A 9,328-nucleotide genomic window follows, 5' to 3' on the forward strand; every position below is an offset into this window, starting at 1 on the left:
CACACACACACACACACACACACACACACACACACTCACACACACACTGGTTAAAGTCATGCACGTGCATTCATGTGGCACAAGCCTGTAACCTCAACACTCAGCACAGACAGGGTGATCATCACAAGTTCAAGGCCAGCCTAGACTTCACAGTGAGATGACCCTGTCTCAAAAAAGCAAAGAGGTTAAGAGGCTGGAAAGATGGCTCAGCAGCTAAGAGCTCTTGTTGCTCTTGACTCAGGTTCCATTTCCAATACTCCCAACCTTATGGAGCTCCAATTCCAGGAGATCCAGCACTCTCTTCTGGCCTCTAAGAGCACCAAGCATACATGCAGGCAGAAAACCTATACACATATTTTTAATTAGATTTTTAATCTATTGAATTATGCTTATTGTGGTGGTGAGGGATGTACATGTGAGGGCTGGTACCAGCAGAGGCCAGAGGTGTTGCATCCCCTTGGAACTGGAGTTACAAGTGGTTGTGAACCATTTGATATAGGTGCTGAGAATTAAACTTGGTTCCTCTAGAAAACTAGACTAGACTAGTATGCACTCTTAACTACTGAGCCAGTTCTCCAGTCCCTAAAATTAGATTAATAAAATTTTTATTAATTTTTATTAATTATTATTTATTAATTATTATTTATTAATTATTATTTTTGTTTTGCTTTTGATTTTTCAAGACAGGGTTTCTCTGTAGCTTTGGAGCTTGTCCTGGAATCCACTCTGTAGACCAAGCTGGCCTTGAACTCACAGAGATCCACCTACCTCTGCCTCCCTACTTCTGGGACTGAGGGTGTACACCACCACCACCACCCGGTTTTTGTTTTTGAGACAGGATTTCTCTGCATAACTGTCCTGGCTGACCTGGAAAATAAAATTAATTTAATTTAATTAAAACAAAACCCAAAAGATTACGATGGTAAAGGTTCCAGTTTATGTTTTTCGTTTTTGTTTCTTTTGTTTTTTGTTTTTTGTTTTTTTTTTCTTTTTTTTTTTTGTAATTTTATTAAATTATAAAAAGTTTCCATTTACGCCCCTCCTCCCAACACCCTCCCACTCCCCCCCTCCCTCTCCTCCTCCCTCTTTGTCCCCAAGGGAAGTCAGGGTCTCCTGCCCTGTGGGAAGTCCAAGTTCCTCCCCCCTCACTCCAGGTCCAGGAAGGTGAGCATCCAAACAGACTGGATCCCAAAAATCCAGTATATGCAGAGGAAACAAGTCCCAGTGTCATTGTCAATGGCTTCTCGGAAAGACTGCAGGCCAGCCACATTCAGAAAAACCAGCCACATTCAGAGAATCTGGTTGGATCACATGCTCGTTCAGTCACGGTCCATCTGGCCTTGGTAAACTCTCATTAGATCCGACCCCTTGTATCAGTGGGTGATAGTATCCCTCGCAGTCCTTCGTCATTTTCTTCCTCCTTTTGCTCCTCGTTTGGATCTTGGGGGGCTCAGTTCGGTGCTCCAACGCGGGCCTCCATCTGTTTCGTCATCCAACGCCAGATGAGGGATCTATGGTGATAAGCAAAATATTCATCAGTATGGTCACGGGCCAAGGCCAGTTCAGGCACCCCCTCCTCTGTCCAGAGAACAATCTGGGGATCTCTCCTTGGACCTGGGATCCCATATATAATCAAGTTTCCTGTAAACTCTAATATGACTCCCTTAGTTGAAATATATTCTTCCCTGATCCCACATTCATCCTTCCTCCCTTCCCCCCATCCCGGTCCACCGAGCTTTCCCCATTCCTCCCCTACTCCCTTCTCTCTAACCCTCTCCCCTTCCAACAACCCTCCCACCCCCCTCCCCCATGCACCCAAGATTACCTGGGACTCTTGACTATTTCCTACCTCCTGGCGGATAGGTAAATAATCTTCATCAGGTTCGTCTTCTTATTTAGCTTCTCTAGGATCACGAATAATAGGCTCAAAGACCTTTAATTATGGTTAGAATCCACTTATGAGTGAATACATACCGTGTTCCTCTTTTTGGGTCTGGCTTACCTCACTCAGTAAAGCGTTTTCTATGTCCATCCATTTGCATGCAAAATTCAAGATGTCATTATTTTTTACCGCTGAGTAAAACTCTAATGTGTATATGTTCCACACCTTTTTTAACCATTCTTCTATTGAGGGGCACCTAGGCTGTTTCCAGGTTCTGGCTATTACAAATAGTGCTGCTATGAACATAGTTGAACAAACGCTTTTGTAGTATGTTTGGGCATCTCTAGGGTATATTCCCAAGAGAGGAATTGCTGGGTCCTGAGGGAGGTTGACTCCCAGTTTCCTGAGAAACCGCCACACTGATTTCCAAAGTGGCTGCACAAGTTTGCATTCCCACCAACAATGGATGAGTGTTCCCCTCATTCCACATCCCCTCCAGCATAGGCTATCATTGGTGTTTTTAACTTTAGCTATTCTGACAGGTGTAAGATGGTATCTCAAAGTGGTTTTGATTTGCATTTCCCTGATCGCTAAGGAGGTTGAGCATGACCTTAAGTGTCTTCTGGCCATTCGAAGTTCATCTGTTGTGAATTCTCTGTTCAGATCAGTACCCCATTTTTTAATTGGGTTAATTAGAGTTTTAGTGTCTAGTTTCTTGAGTTCTTTGTATATTCTGGAGATCAGACCTTTGTCTGATGAGGGGCTGGTGAAGATCTTCTCCCAGTCAGAAGGCAGCTTTTTTATCTTACTTATCTTTTGTTTTATTTTGTTCTGTTTTGTTTGAGAATCATTCTCCTGTAGCCCATGCTGACCTGGAATCCTGAGCCTCCTGTATGTACCCCACCTAACACACACACACACACACACACACACACACACACACACACACACACACACAGTTGCAAGTATGTGCACCATGCCTGGTTTATTTAGTGATGGGGATTGAGTCCAGGGCTTCATACATCCTAGAGAAGTACTCTACTAACTAAATTAAATCCCTGACCCCAGAAACATTAAGCTGTGTGTTTTGGAAATGGGGCCTCATGCTGTGATGGCTGGCCTCAGACTCAGTGTGTTGAGAAGGTTAACCTTAGAAAATATTGTTTTCTGGGTAGGTATATTTCAGAAATGCTTTCCAATCTTCTATTATTTTCTTAATAGATTTAGTCTCAGTATCTGCATTTCTAGACATGGAGATTCTGATTATCACACCTCTCCAGCACTGGATTACAGCTGTGTGCTACCATGCTTGGTTTAGATAGTGCTGGGAATCAAACCTAGGGCTCTGTGCATGGTAGGAAAGAAGTTTACCAACTTGGCTACATCTGCAGTTCCCCAGTCTTTGTTTTCTATTTCAATTTGAGACAAAATCAATCTGAATTGTCCAGTTACGATTTGAACTTTAGAATCTAGTTTCTCAGCATCCCAAGTAGTTGGGATTACAGGCCTGTATTACCAAGCCTAACTGCAAAAGAAATTTTCTAAATACTAGTGCCTGGGCTACAAGCCAATATTGACATATTTCCATTGACATGACTTTGTGTTTGACCTTTTATTTATTTACTTTTAGTTTTTTTGAAACAGGTTCTCACATAGTCTAGGTTGGTCTCAAACTCAATACCTAGCCAATAAATGACCTTCAACTCATGATCCTTCTTCCTCCACATCCCAAGTGCTACAAATGTGCACCAACACATTGTCCTGTGTTTGATCTTTTACAATCTTTTATATGAATCCTGAAAATAAGACTGCCGATAACTAGATTGCTTTTAATCCCAGCACTCGGGAGGCAGAGGCAAGTGGATCTGTGTGAGTTTGAGGCCAGCCTGGACTAAAGAGTGAGTTCCAGGACAGCCAAGGTGATATAGAAAGACTGTCTCAAACAACACCAAAAATAATGACCCATGGTAAATCCAAAAACAATCTGTTAAAAGTTTCACAGAAGTATTTCTATGAATAAAATTGGAAAATTAAAAACAAAGAATGACTGGCAGTGGTAGCACATACCTTTAATCCTAGCACTCGGGAGGCAGAGACAGGTGGATCTCTGTGAGTTTTGACGCCAGCATGACCTGCAGAGCGAGTTCAGGACTGCTAGGGCTGTTACACAGAAAAACCCTGTCTCAAAAAACCGAACCAAACCAAAACAAACAAAAAAGAATGACTCATGGTACAGATGTTGAGAGATGGTCTTCAGGCTCTTTTTGGGTGACAGTTTAAGGTCATTCAGTTAAAAGTTAAGCCATCTGCATCATGAGTGATGATTAGAATATTCCAATAAATGTTTTATAAATAATGACTTCCACCTGGGGAAAAGGACTCACATAAGTGACAGTACCTATTGGTTCCACTCAATAACCACGTTCAGAAAAATTCCATTTCATCTAAATCCATTACCCCATAAAGCCTGATGGAGGCTCTATCACCAGAAGATGAAGTTATATTCCTGAGGGTCTAAAGTTTTGCTTTATTTTGCTTTGTTGTTGAGACAGGGACTCCAAATACAGGTATCTCTGGATAGCTTGGCCTCAAACTCATAGAGATCCTCTTTTAAAAAAAATATTTATTTATTATGTATACAGCATTCCTTCCATGTATGCCTGCAGGCCAGAAGAGGGCACCAGACCTCGTTACAGATGGTTGTGAGCCACCATATGGTTGCTGGGAACTCAGGACCTTGAAAGAGCAGGCAATGTTCTTACCCTCTGAGCCATCTCTCAAGCCCCATAGAGATCCTCCTGCATCTGCCTCCAGAGTACTGGAATTAAAGGTGTGTGCCGCTATTCCCAAACAAAAGTGAAATGCTGTCTCCCCTAAACTCAAACATAAAAAGCTTTCCTGATTTCCCTCTTTGAATTCTGTATGCTTCCTCTATTCACTACATGCTGAAGTAAGTTTATGGTGTGTGTGTGTGTCTCTGTGTGCACACACACGCATGTGTTTACATGTGTGCACATGTACAGAGTACGGAAGCCAGAGGTCAGCCTTGGGTAGTGTTTCACTTCTTTCTTCCTTCCTTCCTTTCTTTCTTTCTTTCTTTTTTTTTCTTTCTTTCTTTCTTTTTTTTTTTTTTTTTGAGCTTGGGTCTTTTGCTGACCTGAAGCTCCTCAAGCAGGTTGGGCTGGATGCTTAGCAAGCGCTAGAGACTTACCTGTTTCTACTTCCCCAGTGCCAGAACTACATTACGTCCCTTTGGTTTGTTTGTTTGTTTACATGGATTCTATGGATCAAACTCAGAGCCATACACTTCACTGACTGAATTCTCTCCCTAGCCCTCGAATTTTATGTGTATGAGTGCTCTATCTGCATATACACCTGCATATCAGAAGAGGGCATAAGATACCATTATAGATGGTTGTAACCCTCAATGTGTTTCCTTGGGAATTGAACCTAGGACCTCTGGAAGTACAGCTGGTGCTCTTTGAAAGGTATTTCTGTGCCCTGGTATTAAGCCTCTCTGCCGATGTAGCTAATCAAACCAAGCAAAACTAAGAAACCACATGGTGGCTCACAACTGCGACGCGCATCCTGACCAGCAGGAATGAATGCCATTAAAACGAGAATTCCTTCCCTGGTCACGTCTTTATTCGGAGCATTTGATTGAGGAAAATTGGGGGAAGGGAAGATAGAGCCGGGACGAGAGAAAGCTTAGAGAGAGGAAGTAAAGCCCCGAGGCAGCTGCTTTTAAACGGTGGAGAGGCTTGAACGCTGTCCTGATTGGTTAATGCCATTCTGCTGGTCTGAGCATGTGCAGGCAAGGGTGCAGGCAAGGGTGCTCAGCCCCACGTGGCTAAGCCAGGTATGGGCTTGTATACCTCCAAACTGCAGGACCACCTGTGCCTCCAGGTGGCTTCCTACATCTCCCCCTTCTACTGTAAATAAAAGCAATAAGGCAAAACTATTTTCCAATCTGGTCCCCAACTCATGATGTGTGGACCGATTGAAGAAAAGAAAAACAAGACACACCCTCTGCCAATGCATACCTTCCTCAGTGCAATGGGACTATCTGGTCCCTTGAGGGTACAAAGGCTATGCATGGCTAATTGCCTATGAGCTCTTTAAGGCTGAGAGCCAAACTTGGGGTGAGGATACACATTCCAAGGTTGCCAAGGCCTGTGCCACAAAGACCTTGTCCCTCCTCACTTGGGCTAGCAGGTAGCACACCAATCAAAGACATACAGCACTTCCACCTAGACACAGCATGCCAAGAATATCTCTGCTCCCACCCATTCCTAAGGAAGGAAAAGGCAAAATAGAGTCAGTCAGAAAATTGTTAAGAGATAAGAGGTTGCACAGGGTGTTGCTCAAGTCGATGGTGTGAAACAGCTGCTCTTGGCACCGCCCAGAGGGTCATCACTGCTGCCTCCGCACGAATCTTCCACAGCAGGACACTCAGCATCCACTGGGTCATCTTCTTTATCTCTCTGGTTGGTCTCGCTGGCATCCAGATGTATGTCAGCATTCCTAGAAAAACATAAACAAAACTCTCCTCCCAAATTAACATTTAAGAGTATTAAAACTCTCAGTGTAAAAATTCAGCACAATCAGTACTGGAAGTAGGCTGGTTTTGAACTTAGAGACCTACATGTCTCCGTTTCAAAGAGTAAATCTTGTTTGCCTGTGCCATTAAAGCAGGCCTTAGAATTAGACGGAATTGCTTTCAAACAGAGCATCTCTGTCTGCTGTTGTTTTTCCAGCAATATTTTGAATTAAAAATTAAATGTAAAGAATGCAAGAGAAATCCTTTCTCTGGGGGAAGCTGTCACTGGTAGTCCCCCTCTATTGTCTAAAACAAAAACAGTTGTCATTGGGAATTGAACTCATGACCTTTGGAAGAGCAGGCAGTGCTCTTAACCTCTGAACCATCTCTCCAGGCCCGCATTCAAATGAAAAAACCTCTAGGTAGCATTGTTTTATTCCACCCGTTGCTTGAGGCAATAGGTCCGCCCTAGGATACGGTAACCAGGTTGACACGCCTTTATTATGATAATCATGACCAGTTCTTTAAGGGAAAATGGGCGTCGACAATCGATCTGACTACTTTCTGTTGACGACGGGACGATGCACATTTTTTGGGGGGATAAATGTTTTTATCTGACTGAATTTTTGGCGACAAATGTTTTTATCTGACTGAATTTTTGGCAACAAACATTTTTATCTGACTGAATTTTTGGTGGCCGCGGCTGAGGCGTGGCCCATACAAAGGCATGGCCCCGCCCCGGGCCGTGCGCAGGCTCGCCGTTTCACCTCAGGCAATGAACTCGCACCGCCAGCTGTGAGTCTTTTTCAAGCTCCGGCGAGGGGGGGCCTCTCCTGCCCGGTCTGCCCACGCGCGGAGGGCCCGGTTAGGGCCACGGGGGCCCCAGTCTCAGACCTTCCCAGGGGCCGGGGAGTGACGAGCACTCAGCACGTGGCCCCGCCGATGAGCTTCCTCCGCCCGCCCATGTTGCTATGGAAACGCGGTTCAGAGTTAGGCCCCTCTCTGTCTTTAGGTCTTTAGTGGCGCTGCTGTTCACCATGCAGCTTCCGTCTCAGTCAGGGCAAGTCCGCTCAGGTGCTGGGATTAAAGGCGTGCGCCACCACCGGCTACTTCCTCAATCAAAATTAAAGTTTTTTGTACGTGAGAGCCAGAGACTGAGCTCTCTTATCAAAATTAGGCGAAAATCATCTCCAAAAGCTCTGTGGCTCTTTAAGAACAGGAAAGGCAGTCTTCAGGCATGATCAAGCCCGCCTCCCTACGAGACTGTTGCCCCGGTCTCTAACAGCGAGTATGGACGGAGGAAGCCGCGGATCTCCCAACCGTAAACCTCGCTTTTTTTGCTGCTGTTTTTATTTACACTCCTCCTGCACTGAACTTGAGGGGTTTTTTCTTCCCCGTTGCTTTCTGTACCTTCTTTCAGATACCTTAACTTTGATTCTTTCTATTTTCTTTTCTTTTTAGGCCTATACTTTTTTCATTCTTTTTCCTCCCCTTTCTGGAGGATTTAACTGACTTCACTCACCGCTCCACGTGTTCAGAGTTCTGAAATTCACGGCTCTCTGTGTCCTGGTGTCTGATCTCGGCTTTTTCTTCCCGGGCTTTCAGCACCTGTTGCTGGGCGCTTCCTTCTCAGGGTCCCCCGGCGTAGTTGTCAGGGTCCCTCGGCGTCCCGGGGTTTCGAGCACCAGTTGCGACGCACATCCTGACCAGCAGGAATGAACGCCATTAAAACGAGAATTCCTTCCCTGGTCACGTCTTTATTCGGAGCATTTGATTGAGGAAAATTGGGGAAAGGGAAGATAGAGCCGGGACGAGAGAAAGCTTAGAGAGAGGAAGTAAAGCCCCGAGGCAGCTGCTTTTAAACGGTGGAGAGGCTTGAACGCTGTCCTGATTGGTTAATGCCATTCTGCTGGTCTGAGCATGTGCAGACAAGGGCACAGGCAAGGGTGCTCAGCCCCACATGGCTAAGCCAGGTATGGGCTTGTATACCTCCAAACTGCAGGACCACCTGTGCCTCCAGGTGGCTTCCTACACACAACCATCTGTAATGAGATCTGGTGCCCTTTTCTGGCCTGCAGGCATACATGCAGGCCATAACATTGTATTCATGATAGATAGATAGATAGATAGATAGATAGATAGATAGATAGATAGAATTAATAAGTCCAGGTTTAATCCTAGCAAAATATTCCTGGGTGACCCCAGGGGAAGAAGAGAAACACATGAGAGAAAACCATGCAGCAGGTCACAGGGGTGGGGGAGCACTCATCTTAAATAATGTGGAGGCATGGTCCTAGGCATCTCCAGGAACAGAGCTGCCCATGGCAGGCTTTCTCAGACATGGGGTCTGAAAGGGCGCTGCAGGGAGCTGCTACCTGGCATGCTGAGGGTGGGGTCTGAAATGGGCTCCCCCAGCGGGAGATTCCACTCTTAACTACTGAACCATCTCTCCAGTCCCTTATTTCTAATTTTCTGGTTATTATTGCTATTTAGTCACAGAAAAGATTGACATTTAACAAGAAATGTACTTTAGCATGTACCCTATAAGATACAATTTTATATGAAGAGGAACCATGGGAGATCAGGATGCCTTTACAAGGAAATAAGGAGCTATAAAAAAAATTCTTCCATACAAACATTTTAATCGAATTATTTTCTTTTTCCAAATACAAAATCTTAATTGTTAGAAGGAAAGAGAAAAACCAACAAAGAGGACAGTAAGATAGAAGACCAAGAATAAGGAATTCTTCTCTATAGGTGCACTACTTATGTAGTTACAAGTATGGGTTGAGTTATAACAAAAATACTCAATATTATAGTCAATTATTATACAGCTGGAAACAGGATTTTCTAAATAAGTCCAATCGGCCTGACACTTGCTCAGTCTTCAATTCCGTGACAAGTTA

The 9,328-nt window shown here is 44.4% G+C and overlaps 1 non-coding gene across 1 annotated transcript; it reads right to left on the reverse strand.

The window, feature by feature from the left end:
* Positions 1 to 7,095: 7,095 nt before the first annotated feature.
* Positions 7,096 to 7,380, reverse strand: LOC146889160 (Nuclear RNase P). The gene has a single exon (XR_015000505.2).
* Between the last annotated feature and the right edge of the window lie 1,948 nt (positions 7,381 to 9,328).

Source organism: Myodes glareolus, chromosome X (genome assembly GCF_982192425.1).
Source record: "Myodes glareolus chromosome X, mMyoGla1.1, whole genome shotgun sequence".
NCBI classification, from domain to species: domain Eukaryota; kingdom Metazoa; phylum Chordata; class Mammalia; order Rodentia; family Cricetidae; genus Myodes; species Myodes glareolus.